Source organism: Podarcis melisellensis (genome assembly GCF_964234715.1).
Source record: "Podarcis melisellensis genome assembly, chromosome: 4".
Taxonomy (NCBI): Eukaryota; Metazoa; Chordata; class Lepidosauria; order Squamata; family Lacertidae; genus Podarcis; species Podarcis melisellensis.
The window spans coordinates 103,143,892-103,160,129 of NC_138531.1; the positions used below are offsets into that span (position 1 = coordinate 103,143,892).

Consider the following 16,238-nt stretch of genomic DNA (forward strand, 5'->3'; position numbering starts at 1 on the left):
GCTCACTGGAAGGACAGATTGTGAAGCTGAGGCTTCAGTACTTTGGCCACCTCATGAGAAGAGAAGACTCCCTGGAGAAGACCCTGATGTTGGGAAAGATGGAGGGCACAAGGAGAAGGGGACGGCAGAGGACGAGATGGTTGGATAGTGTTTTCGAGGTTACCAGCATGAGTTTGACCAAACTGCGGGAGGCAGTGGAGGACAGAGGTGCCTGGCGTTCTCTGGTCCATGGGGTCACGAAGAGTCGGACACGACTAAACGACTAAAAAGCACAGCAGAACTCAGGACCCGCTGCCTTGAGGGACACCTAAGAGCAGTTGGGCAGGGAAAGGTCTCCCTTGGGAGGCGGTGGACTCTCCTTCCTTGGAGGTTTCTAAGCAGAGATCGGACGGCCATCTGCCATGGATGCTTTAGCTGAGATTTCTGCATTGCTGGGGGTTGGACTAGATGACCCTGGGATCCCCTCCTCTCTCTCCACTCCTGAATTCCAGGAGGAGCTTCCTTGCCTCCTGCAAAGCCCTTTTCCCTGCAGGCTCTTCCTCCGGTTTCCACCCAAGGGAGGGAGATGCTCAGAGTCCAGCCAAGAGCCTCACCCCCAAAAGGATATCTGGGCATGGGCGGAGCCAGGGGGCAGCTGCCCCCCGATTGAATAACAAATAATAAGATTATGAGGCTCTGTCAAGCGGGAGAGGGCTGAGCTGGAGGGACTCGGCCTTGCAAGGGTTAAAGGGAACCGAGCTGCCTTCCTAGAGAGGCCAGGAAGCAAGGGGGGCAGGTCCTCCAGAGCCAAGGCCCCTCCCTCCCCAGTCCTTTCCTGCTTGGGTGTCTCTCCTGCAAGGGCTGCCTCGCTCTCCCCTCCTGGGATCTGGTGAGTCTCCTCTCTCTCTGGGATCTGGTGGGGGTCCCAGGGCTGCAGCAGGGGAGGGGGCCGGGGGGGCCTGATCTGCTCCTGCAGGGGGGGGACCCCAAGTCAGGGAGGAGGAGGGGGTCCTGCCAGGGAGGGGCCAGGTCTGCCACGCTCTCCTTCCTGCAGATCAGAGGATCCCAAACTCATTTGGCCTTTCAGAATTTTTTTTTCAAAAAAATGACTCCCCTGAAATCTTCTTCAAACAAAGGGGTCCCTAGGACTTTAACTCTGTGTTACTGCGTCACGGCACAACAGTGTCACTGCACAACAGCAAATGGTTTTCCAAAGCTGGACAAGGAATTGGACTAGCCCCCACCCCCCCAAAAAAAGGTGGGAGAGAAAGGGAAGGGATAAAGAGAGGGATCCCAGCCCATAGTCTGGCTGCTGCATTGGGGACCAGTTTCCCAGTGTCTCCCAGGGCAGCTCCCCACGGAGGCCACTGCAGCCATCCCCTCGCACCCAGAGCAGGGCATCCCAGGACCACATCCTCTCTCTCCCAAAGGGATTGTTGCTGGCAAAGCAGCCGGAAATGGGCGCTGCTACTCCCTGAGCCTCCAGGGACCTTGGCATCAATGGCTGTGCGTGTGTGAAGTCCACTTGGCCCTCAGGGGGTTGTCCAGATACATACCTGGCCCTCAGAGCGAAGAAAAAGGGACCCCACCCCAGGAGTCTGTCTGGAGAGCAGCAGAGAGACCAAGTACAAGAAAAGGAGACAGAAGCAGGGGAGTGGGGGTGGGGGGAGCAACTCCTGAGGACCCCCGGGAGAGGACCCCCACCAGAGCCAAGCATCCATTTTTCACAAGATACAAATGACTCCCTTGTCAGTCAGTTCTGACTTCATGCATTGACTGGAAGGCAGGAGAAACCAGGCTGATTAATCTCCCAGAAATCCCTTCAGTTGCTGCCACATTTTGCATCGCAATCTTCCTTCTAGGGGGGCTAGAGGCTGCTTTCTCCTCCTTCTCTTTTTAAAGAAGATCTCTCATGGTTTGGGCTGTGGTGCCATCCAGCTTGCTCAGAATCCTGTTCCATCTTCTGACCTACAATGTATTTGCTTTGTAGGATTTGCTAGAGCTTCTCATTAAGACAGAACTTGGCAGAAGACCAAAGGGTTCCTTCCAATCTGTCAGAGGCTCCCTCAGAACACAGATGGATGAGCGAGACTCAGCTGGCCCTGGAACAGGAAGAGGCCATGCCATCCAAACTGGGAGCAGTGGGGGATTCTGGGAAAACTCTGTGCAGAAGTTCCTGGGTGAGGAGAACACCCTCCGCTCAGAGGTGCAGAGCCAGCAGTTGAGGCAGTTCTGCTGCCAGGAGGCCAAAGGACCCTGAGAGGTTTGCAGCCGACTCTACCACTTTTGCCACCAATGGCTGAAGCCAGAAAGGCACACGAAAGCTGAGATGCTGGACCTGGTGATCTTGGAGCAGTTCCTGGCTGTCCTTCCACCGGAGATGGAGAGCTGGGTGAGGGACTGTGGAGCGGAGACCAGTTCCCAGGCGGTGGCCCTGGCCGAAGGTTTCCTCCTGAGTCAGGCAGAGGAGAGAAAGCAGGTGAGAGAGACTTTCCTCTGGATACTCCCAAGGGGCTCCAAACAGGACAGAGAACATCCCATAATGGTCTGCTGATGGCCCATTCTTTTTCTGCAAGGCATTCATGGAATGAGATCTAACACCCTTCAAGTTTTTGGCCCTGACATTCATTTAATAATCCTTCTCGTCATCCTCTGTTTTGAATCCTTCTTTCTTTTTCAGGGAAAGGATCATTTTGCAGAAAAGGACCTGGATTCCTGTGAGGCAGAGAGGCCTCCGTTGGACACCAGAGAGAGGCCACTGGGTAAGGAGGAAGGTGGTTTTTCTCCATTTGGTCTCATTCTGTTGGTTTTCCAACTCATCTGAGGGTTCTTTTCACCTTGTTTTGGGGGGTGACAGTTGGGAACAAGGGTCCAGAGGAGGGGAGATATATTTTTTCACAACTAACATCTGAAATGTGCCCAAACATTCAAATGCACTCGGCAGGCGAGACTTTCTCAAAGGCCCCTCTGTAGTTTGATATGCACTGATTCACCTGTGAGAGATGCAGGCACTCTGAGCCTCCCCCTTACCTTTTTTCTCTTGCAGGTGACACAGTGATACTGGCTAAACCTCTTCATCCATCTTTGAATGGGGACAGAATGGAAGCAGCAGCTGTGGAACCAGATCAGGTCAGGGGAAGCTGCCTTGTGGGGACAGAGTTCAAGGAGCAGAACAATGTCCTAGCTCAAGGAGTGGTAGTGAGCAACAGTGTTGTTTCAGAGGAGGACATTTCCCTTTTTCCTTTAGGGTCCAGTGTGCTTTGAAGATGTCACTGTTCATTTCACGGACGAGGAGTGGGCGTTGCTGTATCCTGACCAGAGAGCGCTGCATAAGGACGTCATGGAGGAGAATTGTGGGATCGTGGCCTCTCTTGGTAAGTCTCCCTGTGGGATCGTCATATCAGCCTGGGAATTCAAAAAATACCTCAGGCTGATTGAATCTCAGGTAGTACTAGCAATAATAATAATAATAATTTTTATTTATACCCTGCCCATCTGGCTGGGTTGCCCCAGCCACTCTGGGTGGCTTCCAACACATATATAAACATGAAACATTAATAATAACAATATGAATCTGATATAAAAAGTGTTGTTGTTTAGTCGTTTAGTCGTGTCTGACTCTTCATGACCCCATGGACCAGAGCACACCAGGCACCCCTGTCTTCCACTGCCTCCCGCAGTTTGGTCAAACTCATGCTGGTAGCTTTGAGAACACTATCCAACCATCTCGTCTTCTGTCATCCCCTTCTCCTTGTGCCCTCCATCTTTCCCAACATCAGGGTCTTTTCCAGGGAGTCTTCTCTTCTCATGAGGTGGCCAAAGTATTGGAGCCTCAGCTTCACGATCTGTCCTTCCAGTGAGCACTCAGGGGTGATTTCCTTCAGAATGGATGCGTTTGATCTTCTTGCAGTCCATGGGACTCTCAAGAGTCTTCTCCAGCACCAGAATTCAAAAGCATCAGTTCTTTGGCGATCAGCCTTCTTTATGGTCCAGCTCTCACTTCCATACATCACTACTGGGAAAACCATAGCTTGAACTATACAGACCTTTGTTGGCAAGATGATGTCTCTGCTTTTTAAGATGCTGTCTAGGTTTGTTATTGCTTTTCTCCCAAGAAGCAGGCGTCTTTTAATTTCGTGACTGCTGTCACCTGTCTGCAGTGAGATATAAAAAGTATATTAACTTTAAAATGAACAACTTACACTAGTGGCCAAAATTGTAGAAACCTTTTGGGAAAAGTGTATTTCTGAGGTTTGATGGCTCATAACACCACTTTTTTTGGGAATAATACCATAAAATTATATATCAATGGAAAGATTATTTAATGAAGAATGTAATGCAATAACGTTTATGAAGGAGTATTTATTAGAACATCAGTCATAAAGAAGAAATGTGAAACACATAGAAAAAAGGAGATATGCAAAAATTCTCACCATGTCAACTAATACTTGGTTTTGTAACCTTTAGCTTTAATTACGGCCTTGCAACGTCTTCCCAGGCAGTGAAACCAATAGACTCCCAGCATTGTTGGCATGGTGGAAATGGAGAGGCCCAGATCCGAGCAGGCGAGCATGCAAAGGAAGAAGTACATGGGCTCATGGAGGCTTTGGTCAATCTTGATGACATAGAGGATCGTGAAATTCCCAAGCAGAGTCAGGGTGTAGAGCACAAACAGTGGGAAGGCCACCCAAGAGTTCTTCTCCTGCATCCCATGGAGTGAACCAAGTTTTTTTTATTTCTGCAGCTGTAATAATGTGAAACCAAGATTGAATTATTGCCTCTATTAATTGCTGGGTTGCTTCTGACTAACAAGTTTCTTTAGTCTGCTCCATAGACTTTCGCTTGGGTTAAGGTCTGGACTATTGCCAGGCCATTCCAGCAGTGGAATATGATTATCTTGATCCCCCCCAAAAAAATTATTTATTTATTTTATAGCACAAATGAAAAATACAAACATAAAAGACAAACAATACAAATAAATTCTTGTCATATCCTTAACATTGTTAAGTGGGCTTCCCCAAGTCCCACCTATCTGATTTTCATTTTACTTCATCTTTAGCAGTTTACATATATCATAATTTCTAACCATCTCCCCCCCGCTTACTTTAACCATAAAAAACTTCACATTTTATCACTTATAAAATACACTGTCTTCTAACTCCACCACCTACATCCACTTCCAAAGCTATTCTAAGATTTAAATATTAACATATTTTTTCAAATATTCCTTAAACTTCTTCCAATCTTCTTCCACCGTCTCTTCTCTCTGGTCTTGGAGTCTCCCGGTCAGTTCGGCAAATTCCATATAGTCCATCATCTTCATCTGCCATTCTTCGATAGTTGGTAAATCTTGTTTCTTCTAATTCTTCGCTAGCAATATTCTCGCAGCTGTTGTGGCATACAGAAAAAAAGTAACAAACTTTTTGGGGATTTCACCCCCCACTATACCAAGTAAAAAGGCTTCAGGTTTTTTAATAAATGTGTTTTTCAACACTTTTTAAAATTCATTATAAATCCTTTGCCAGAAGTCTTTTACCTTGGGGCACATTCACCACATGTGGTAAAAGGTTCCTTCTTTTTCTTTACATTTCCAGCATTTAACTTCACGGGTGTTAAATGGAATATGATGATCTTGAAGCCACCTTTTGCACACAGCAGCAACATGACATGGAGCTGAATCCTGTGGAAATAAAAAATAAAAATAAATAAGTAAATATTTATATAAATATGCTTCAGTATCTGGGGAAAGATCACATGTGGAACACCTCAGTTTGGGCTCAAGTATTTCATTTATGCATTTTGGGGCATTTATATTCCCTTTGATGACGCAAATTCTGCCCACACCTTTTGCTGCCATACAACCCCAGATCATAACACTAACTGGGTGTTTCACAGTAGGTGTAATACATGTACAGTGGTACCTCTGGTTAAGATGATGATGATGATGATAGTTTATTTATACCCAGCCCATCTGGCTGGGTATCCCCAGCCACTCTGGTTTGCTTCCAACAAAAATATTAAAATACAATAATCCATCAAATATCAAAAGCTTCCCTAAACAGGGCTGTCTTCAGATGTCTTCTAAAAGTCTGGTAGTTGTTTATTTCCTTGACATCTGGTGGGAGGGCGTTCCTCAGGGTGGGTGCCACTACCAAGAAGGCCCTCTGCCTGGTTCCCTGTAACTTAGCTTCTTGCTGTGAGGGAACTGCCAGAAGGCCTTCGTAGCTGGACCACAGTATCCAGGTTGAATGGTGGGGGTGGAGATGCTCATTCAGGGATACTGAGCCCAGTATGTTTAGGGCTTTAAAGGTCAGCACCAACACTTTGAATTGTGCCCGGAAATGTACTGAAGCCAATGTAGGTCTTTCAAAACGGTGTTATGTTGTCAGGTATAGCACTTCCCTCACACAAGACACGGAAGGCTGGCAGTTTTAGTAGTTGAGGTTTATTTAGAAAGACAGTGGTACCTCGGGTTAAGAACTTAATCCGTTCCAGAGGTCCATTTTTAACCCGAATCCATTTTTATCCTGAGACACGCTTTCGCTCACATCCCGGGGTAAAGTTCGCTACCAGGAGACCTGCTTCCAGGTTAGCGGAGTTCATTACCCGAAGCGTTCATAAGGAGGACGGTACATAACCCAAGGTTCCACTGTAGGATATAAATCTTCTCTGATTCTTCTCCCCGCGTTTTCCATGCCATCACTACCAAGCAAGGAGATTTGGGTCTCATTACTCCAAATAACACTGTCCCATTGTTCCGCTGTCCTGTTACCATGGGTTGTAGCCCAGTTTAATCTTTTCAACCTTTGCTTCAGAGATAACCATGGCTTTTTCCTTAGAACTCTAGCATTTAGACCAGTCCTTGCACTCAACTTCACATTACATTTCGTCTTCTCATCTTGTATACACCCAGATGATTTTCTTCTGTCACGTAGGCACAGTCTCTTCATTCTTCGATCGTCACTTGCTGTTGTGCACCTTTTCCTGCCTTTACCAGTCTGATTTTGGAGTGACTGAGTCCCCTTATACCTCTTCAAAAATATAGGAATGCCAGCTTTGGTTATGTTTCCCAAAATCTTTCTTCTAATTTCTTCATGACTGTAGCCTTGTTCACTTAATAGAAGTAGTAGTAGTGGTAGTAGTAGTAGTAGTAGAAGAAGAAGAAGAAGAAGAATAAGAAGAATTTGGATTTGATATCCCACTTTATTACTACCCTTAGGAGACTCAAAGCTTTTAACATTCTCCTTTCCCTCCCCCCCCCACAACAAACACTCTGTGAGGTGAGTGGGGCTGAGAGACTTCAGAGAAGTGTGACTAGTCCAAGGTCACCCAGCAGCTGCATGTGGAGGAGCGGAGACACAAACCCAGTTCACCAGATTAGGAGTCTACCGCTCTTAACCACTGACTGACCGAACCCAAAGGGTGCTCATCAATGATTCCTCTTCATCCTGGAGATGACTAGTGGGGTGCCACAGGGTTCTGTCTTGGGCCCGGTCTTATTCAACATCTTTATCAATGACTTGGATGATGGACTCAAGGGCATCCTGATCAAATTTGCAGATGACACCAAACTGGGAAGGGTGGCTAACACCCCAGAGGACAGGATCACACTTCAAAACGACCTTGACAGATTAGAGAACTGGGCCAAAACAAACAAGATGAATTTTAACAGGGAGAAATGTAAAGTATTGCACTTGGGCAAAAAAAATGAGAGGCACAAATACAAGATGGGTGACACCTGGCTTGAGAGCAGTACACGTGAAAAGGATCTAGGAGTCTTGGTTGACCACAAACTTGACATGAGCCAACAGTGTGACGCGGCAGCTAAAAAAGCCAATGCAATTCTGGGCTGCATCAATAGGAGTATAGCATCTAGATCAAGGGAAGTAATAGTGCCACTGTATTCTGCTCTGGTCAGACCTCACCTGGAGTACTGTGTCCAGTTCTGGGTGCCACAGTTCAAGAAGGACACTGACAAGCTGGAACGTGTCCAGAGGAGGGCAACCAAAATGGTCAAAGGCCTGGAAACGATGCCTTATGAGGAACGGCTAAGGGAGCTGGGCATGTTTAGCCTGGAGAAGAGGAGGTTAAGGGGTGATATGATAGCCATGTTCAAATATATAAAAGGATGTCACATAGAGGAGGGAGAAAGGTTTTCTGCTGCTCCAGAGAAGCGGACATGGAGCAATGGATCCAAACTACAAGAGAGAAGATTCCACCTAAGCATTAGGAAGAACTTCCTGACAGTAAGAGCTGTTCGACAGTGGAATTTGCTGCCATGGAGTGTGGTGGAGTCTCCTTCTTTGGAGGTCTTTAAGCAGAGGCTTGACAACCATATGTCAGGAGTGCTCTGATGGTGTTTCCTGCTTGGCAGGGGGTTGGACTCGATGGCCCTTGTGGTCTCTTCCAACTCTATGATTCTATGATTCTACACCACATTGGCTATTTTACATCACATTCTGGGTAAACAGTCAACTCTTTGTGTCATTTCTTTAATCTTATTATATTTTACAAACTCACTAAATGAAAAAACACAAAAAAACCAATCAACGATAGCAATCACATAACACGCTGAGAAAAGTGAACCTAAGCAAGGTGTACTTCCTTTACCTAGTTATTTGGCTATAGGTTTTGATAGAATACAGATAATTGAACAAACTTTGTTGTATTACATTCTGGATTAAATTATCTTTCCATTGATATATGATTTTTTCCAAAAGGCTTCCACAATTTTGGCCACTCTGGTATAGCAAACCAAGCAACATTCAACAACCCATCAGTCTAATAATGAATATGTTGGTTAATGACAAACAACAAAGGTAATAAACAAACATTCAACTCCCTTCATTGCTTTTCCATTTGTTCCTGAGGCTTTAACCCGTTTTTGTCTCCATTGCAGATTGTGATGAATTGTAAATCGAGATTAAGGGTGACCACAACAAAATCCTCAGAAAGGAGAAGCCATGTAAAAATTTGGAGTGTGGAGAGAGCTGCAGTCAGAGCTCCCATTCCACTTCCCAACAAAGAAATCTCATTGGAAAGACTTCCAGAGGCGGCGCGAACGGCAATGGCGGTCCCCTTCTCTTTGTGAAGGGGAAGCTCCGCAGAAACGGGTCATCCGCTACGGCTCAGCGGAGACCCTTGCTGGAAAAACCACAGGCAGTGATAGCCTGTGGCCGTGGGACTCGGCGGGCACCATTAGCGCCCCCTGAAACATGCAAAGGGACTCCGTAAGGCTCTCCGGAGTGTGACGGGGTTGGCGCGGTGCTGTGAGTCGATCGCTCTTTCTGTGGGGTGAAGCTGCGAAGCTGCTGTCGGTGAGCGCTGACCTTTTTCCTGGGACTATTCGGCTAAAAAACAACTACCCGTGAGTAGGTGAAGTATAATGAACCGGGGATTAAATACAGTTTAATTTGGCACTCAAGCGAGATGCGCAACTAGGAAGTCCGTCTCCCGGTTCTGTTTAAAGATTTAAAGCAACGACGTTTAATTTACTTATGCTTTGGAAACTGACTTTAAAAGAACTAAATCTGAACATCAAATAGAAGATTCCACCTCAACTAAATTGAGGTGGAAGAAGGAAAACTTGACTTTTACCTCTTCATTTGTGGATTTACAAAAATACTTTGAACTCCCGGCGATCGGGCTGCCAAACTATCAGAACTGTCAGGCTGCTTGAACTGTCATATTGCAACTCACACTTTTTGGAGACATTGTAACTTTTATATGATTAACTCTGCAAAAGTTAAAGGACTTATAAGGTTTTCTGCTACTGTTGTAAACTTTTAAGGGACACTTTGTAAATTTGGGAAAGACTTTACAAATTGTGACTTTTTAAGATAAACATAGTGTCCCTCTAGTGGAGTATTGAAGCTGTACAACTACTGGGGGATTTTTCCATCTTTGGACGTGGGGATTTTCCATGGGAAAAGCAGACCGTGGGACTGACCTTGGCTTATAGACAGAAGTGGGATGAGTGGGAAGACAAGATCAGCTAAAGCCAAAACACAGCAGCCTAGTATAATTTCACAGCTATGCAGATCATCTGTTCCCACTGTTCCTGTGGCACAAGAGGAAGATTTAGATCAAACCACGCCTGAAGGAATGGCCACAGGAGGGGACTTTACCTCAGCGTTAAATAAAATTTTTGAAAAATTGGATGGTGTAAGTAAGCAAGTGACTGAACAATCAACTAAAATTGACCAAAATACAGTCAGTATTAATAATTTGACTCAGCAAGTCAGTTTAAAAGCTCAATCCATTGGGAAATTATTGGAAGACACTACATTAAATCGTAAAACTGCTGAGGAGGCCAAACAGAAAGTAGAGGCTGTGCAAGAAGAAATTAAACCTATGCATAAACAGATTGGTGAACATCAGGCACTTCTGTCTATGATAGAATTAAAAAATAAGGAAAATAACCTCAGAATTAGGTCAGTACCAGAACTTGAAAAGGAGGACTTAATTGAGTATTTGACACAGGAATTTGCAGAATTTTGGTCTCTGGAAGAGGATAAAGACTTTAAGATTGTAAGTGCATTCAGACTTGGAAAGGGAGGGAGGAAGATCAAGTCAAGAGACTGTCTGATCTCCCTCAGAACAAAGGAAGAAAGAGATAAGATACTGAGTGCGCATTTTCAGAAGACCTTAGAGATCAAAGATTCAAGAGTGGAAATTTACAAGGACATCCCAAAACACTTACTTGAACTTAGATCTAACTATGGAGATTTAGTGATATTATTGAGAAGCAACAGAATCGTCTTTAGATGGGAGTTCCCCCAGGGGCTATCTTTTACCTTTAAAGGGAAAAAAGTTAAAATTAAATCTGCTGAAGACAAGGAAAATTTTTTGAGTGACTACGGAGAAGACCTTCAGAAAGGAACTGAGGAAGAATTAAGAGCCTTAAGACCTGGACCATTAAGTTTTGCACTTACACCCTTGGGTCTTGACGAGCCTGGGAAAGCAATACCACCGTCAAAGGAGGAAGAACTTCTGGGAGCAGTAGGAGGAAAATAGAACTACTTCAACATGTCCCTGCAACTATTAAGTTGGAACATTCATGGTTTGAACTCCCCTGAGAAGAGGAGGAAAATTTTTCATTTATTAAAAAAGGAGCAATTGGACTTAATTTGTCTACAGGAAACACATGTGATTAGGTTCCACAGGAAAGTTTAAATTAACAAAAGACTAGGCCAAGAATTTATTTCATCGGATAAAGTAAAGAAGAGAGGAGTTGTTATCTATGCAAAAGAAAGCCTATCACCAAAATTTCTTTTTAAAGATGAGCAAGAAAGAATTTTGGCAATTGAAATCCAAACCCAAGGAGAAAATTTTTTGATTTTAGGAATTTACGCACCAAATGAGGGGAAAGCGGAATTTTACAAGAAGTTGCATGAGACAATGTTGGACTATATAGACTACAATAACATCATTATGATGGGAGATATGAATGGAGTGGTATCTACGAACATGGATAAAGCACAAAAACAGATTGTAACAAAAGAGGGCAGACTACCAAAAACTTTTTTTGAACTGACTGACAATATGGATTTGATTGATATTTGGAGAACTAAAAATCCCCTAGGTGGAGAAGTGACTTTTTTTTCTGAAGCCAAAATGACATGGACCAGAATTGACCAAATATGGATAACTAGAGCAGTGTTTCCCAACCTTTTTTGGGCAAAGGCACACTTGTTTCATGAAAAAAATCTCGAGGCACACCACCATTAGAAAATGTTTAAAAAATTAACTCTGTGCCTATATGGACTACCGTATTTTTCGCCCTATAGGACGCACCGGCCCATAGGACGCACCTAGATTTTTGGGGGGAAATAAAGGGAAAAAAATTATTTCCCCCCCCCCCCAGACGCGGGGCTGGGGCGGGAGAAGCCCGAGCTTCCCCCGACCCCAGCCCCCAGAATGGGAGCCAGAGTGGCTCCCGGAGCTTGCGGGACTGGGGGTGGGGGAAGCCCGAGCTTCCCCCGCCCCCAGCCCCCAGAAAGGGTCCGAGAGCGATGGCAAAGGTGAGCGCACCTTCGCCATCACTCCCAGAGCTTGCGGGGCTGGAGGTGGGGGAAGCCAGAGCTTCCCCCACCCCCAGCCCCCAGAAAGGGTCCGAGAGCGATGGCGAAGGTGAGCGCACCTTTGCCATTGCTCCCGGAGCTTGCAGGAGCTGGGGGTGGTGGAAGCCCGAGCTTCCCCCGCCCCCAGCCGCCAGAGCAGGTCAGAGAGCGATGGCGAAGGTGTGCGCACTTTCGGCATTGCTCTGGGACCTTGCGCGGGCTGGGGGCGGGGGAAGCCGGAGCTTCTCCCGTCCCCAGCCCCCCAACGGGTCGGAGAGCGATGGCGAAGGTGCGTGCACCTTCGCCATCGCTCTGGGACCTAGCGCGGGCTGGGGGTGGGGGAAGCCGGAGCTTCTCCCGTCCCCAGCCCCCCAACGGGTCGGAGAGCGATGGCGAAGGTGCGCGCACCTTCCACATCGCTCTGGGACCTTGCGCGGGCTGGGGGCGGGGGAAGCCGGAGCTTCTCCCGTCCGCAGCCCCCAGAGCAGGTCGGAGAGCGATGGCAAAGGTGCGCGCACCTTCACCATCGCTCTGGGACCTTGCGCGGGCTGGGGGCGGGGGAAGCCGGAGCTTCTCCCGTCCCCAGCCCCCAGAGCAGGTCGGAGAGCGATGGTGAAGGTGCTCGCAGCTTTGGCATCGCTCTGGGAGCTTGCGCGGGTGGGGGGATAGCTTCCTTAAGCCTGGAGAGCAAGAGGGGTCGGTGCGCACCGACCCCTCTCGCTCTCCAGGCTTCAGCGAAAGCCTGCATTCGCGGCAATGGGATGTGGGAGGGAGCTCGCTCGCCGCCCCGCGTGTGCTCACCGCCGCCGCCCGCCTCTCGCCGCCCGCCTCGCCCGCCTCCCTCCCACGGCACACTAGGCAATGTCTCACGGCACACTAGTGTGCCGCGGAACACCGGTTGGGAAACACTGAACTAGAGGACTGGCACCTAAGACAAAAAAAGGTGGAAATGTGCCCAAAAACTTGCTCTGACCATAATGCTGTAAAGATGGAAATGAAACTAACACCTATTGGTTCCTTCAGATGGAAGATGAATGACACCTTATTAAGAGATCATGAGATTGTCAAGAAGGCCCCAAAGACCTTGAGAGACTATTTTGAAGTAAATTTGAAAACCACGGTTGAAAAAAGAGTAATCTGAGATGCAAGCAAAGCGGTCATGAGAGGGTTCCTGATACAACAGAATGCAATAAAAAAGAGATCTCAAAATGAGAAAAAAGATAAAATTTTGGAGAAAATAGGAGAGAAGAAACTAAGATCGAAACCAAAGTCACAAGAGATTCTGAGAGAAATTAAGTTATATCAAGTACAATGTATGAAACTGATAAATCAGGAAGTTGAGTGGAAAATTAAACAAATGAGACAAAAGACTTTTGAGTCAGCTAATAAATGTGGAAAATTATTAGCGTGGCAGTTGAAAAAAAGACAGAAGTTAAATACAATTACAAATCTTGAGATTGAAGGGAAAAATATTCAGAATCCGGTGGAGATTAGAAAGTGCTTCCAGAGATACTTTAAACAACTTTATACTCAAGGGCCACAGAAAGAGACTGATATAGACCAATTTTTAAGAACTAATGGATTACAAAAAATATATCAAGAAAATAAGATAATGTTGAACTATAAAATTACAGAACAGGAGATTGAAGGTGCCATTCAGAATATGCAACTGGGCCAGTCTCCAGGGCCGGACAGGCTAACCTCCAAGTACTATAGGACTTTGAAAGACTATTTAATTCAACCACTAAAGGAGGTCTGTAATGAAATTATGGAGCGGAAGAAGGCGCCGGAGTCGTGGAAAGAAGCTTTTATCACACTAATACTGAAAACAGAATCTGAAAAGACACAACTTAAGAACTATCATCCCATCTCCCTTTTAAATGTGGATTACAAAATTTTCGCAGATATTTTAGCCAATAGATTAAAAAGAGTGTTAACTGAAGTGATACATAAGGATCAGGCAGGCTTTCTACCAGGCAGACATTTGTCTGACAATACAAGGAACAAAATTGATATTTTGGAGTTGCTGCAAACGAATATTAATACAAAAGCAGTATTAATTTTTATTGATGCGGAGAAGGCCTTTGATAATATTTCTTGGAATTTTATGAAGAAAAATCTTAAGGGAATGGGAGTGGGACAGGGGTTTGAAAATGGTATAGATGCAATCTATTCAGAACAAAAAGCAAAATTGATAGTTAACAATGTGGTGACAGAAGAATTTAAGATAGAAAAAGGAACATGTCAGGGCTGCCCTATCTCTCCATTACTATTTATTTCAGTCCTGGAGGTGCTGTTGAACATGATTAGAAGGGATCGGTTGATTAAAAGAATTCAGGTCGGAGCTAAACAATATAAATTGAAAGCCTTCGCAGATGACCTGGTTTTGACATTACAGGAGCCAAAATCTAGTACGAAAAGGGTTTTAGAATTGATTCAAGAATTTGGTCATGTGGCAGGATTTAAACTAAACAAGCTTAAAACTAAGGTTTTAGAGAAAAATTTAACATCAATGGAAAAAGAAGGGTTTCAGAATGAGACAGGTTTAATTGTGGCTAAGAAAGTGAAATACCTAGGGATTAATAAGACTGCAAAAAACTTGAACTTATTTAAAGATAACTATGAGAAATGTTGGTCAGAAGTTAAAAAAAGATTTAGAAATTTGGTCAAAATTGAAGCTTTCCTTGTTGGGTCGAATTGCAGCTATAAAGATGAATGTATTGCCAAAAATGTTATTTTTGTTTCAAACTTTGCAGATTGTGGACAAGATGGATTGTTTCAAGAGGTGGCAGAGAGATATCTCTAAATTTGTCTGGCAGGGCAAAAAGCCCAGAATAAAATTTAAAATATTAACTGATGTGAAGGAAAGAGGGGGGTTTGCCCTGCCAGACTTTAAACTTTACTATGAATCAGCGGCTTTCTGCTGGTTGAGAGACTGGCTGCTTCTTGAGAACACTGACATTTTGGATTTGGAAGGTTTTAACAATGCTTTTGGATGGCATGCATATTTGTGGTACGACAAGGTTAAAGCGCACAAAGCTTTCAAACACCATATTGTCAGGAAAGCATTATTTAATGTCTGGATAAGGTACAAAGATTTATTGGAAAATAAGACCCCAAGGTGGTTGTCACCCATGGAGGCAAAGGCTCTGAAAAGACTCAATATGGAGGCCAAATGGCCAAAATATTGGGAGATATTAGAACAAGAAGGAGATAAATTGAAACTGCACAGTTTTGAGAAATTAAAAGATAAAGTGCGAGATTGGCTTCATTATTATCAAATAAGAGAGGCCTATAATTTGGACAAAAAATTGGGCTTCCAGGTGGAAAAATCGAAATTGGAAACAGAATTGTTAGAACCTAAAACTAAGATTCTTTCAAGAATGTATAACTTGCTGTTAAAATGGAATACACAGGATGAAACAGTTAAATCAGCTATGATTAAATGGGCACAGGACATTGGTCATAACATTATGTTTGCAGACTGGGAAAAGTTGTGGACCACCGGTATGAAGTTTACGGCATGTAATGCCTTAAGAGAGAATATTATGAAAATGATTTATAGGTGGTACATGACCCCAGTCAAGCTTGCTAAAATCTATCACCTGCCTGATAATAAATGTTGGAAATGTAAAGAAAATGAGGGTACATTCTTTCACCTTTGGTGGACGTTCCCAAAGATTAAGGCTTTCTGGGAGATGTTATAAAATGAACTGAAAAAGGTATTTAAATATACCTTCCTTAAGAAACCAGAGGCCTTTCTCCTGGGCATCGTCGGCCAATTGGTGCCAAAGAAAGATAGAACGTTTTTTATGTACGGAACAACAGCAGCAAGAATACTTATCGCAAAGCATTGGAAGACACAAGATTTGCCCACCTTGGAAGAATGGCAGATGCAAGTAATAGACTATATGGAGATGGCAGAAATGACTGGCAGAATCCGAGACCTGGGAGAAGAAGCGGTGGAAGAGGACTGGAAGAAGTTTAAAGACTATTTGCAGAAACACTGCAAAGTTTATGAATGTTAAAATGATGTTGGATATAAAAATAATATGGCATTAGGGATACAGGTTTAAAAATATGTAAAAATGTAATAGAAAATGGGTGAAAGACTAAAGTTATATTATGTCAAAAGTAAATAATATGTCAAAGGTGTTTAAATATAAGGAGGAAAGTTTGGAGACATAATAGAATGAT

The 16,238-nt window shown here is 44.7% G+C and overlaps 1 protein-coding gene and 1 long non-coding RNA gene across 4 annotated transcripts in view; both read right to left on the reverse strand.

The window, feature by feature from the left end:
• Positions 1 to 16,238, reverse strand: part of LOC309369078 (uncharacterized protein) — a 421,063-nt gene that overhangs the window by 309,193 nt on the left and 95,632 nt on the right. The window lies entirely within an intron of this gene.
• LOC309369448 lies at positions 4,973 to 5,655 on the reverse strand. Its single transcript, XR_014168142.1, has 2 exons — positions 5,516 to 5,655; positions 4,973 to 5,367 (listed from the first exon to the last, which is right to left on the reverse strand). It is a non-coding gene; the product is annotated as an uncharacterized lncRNA (long non-coding RNA).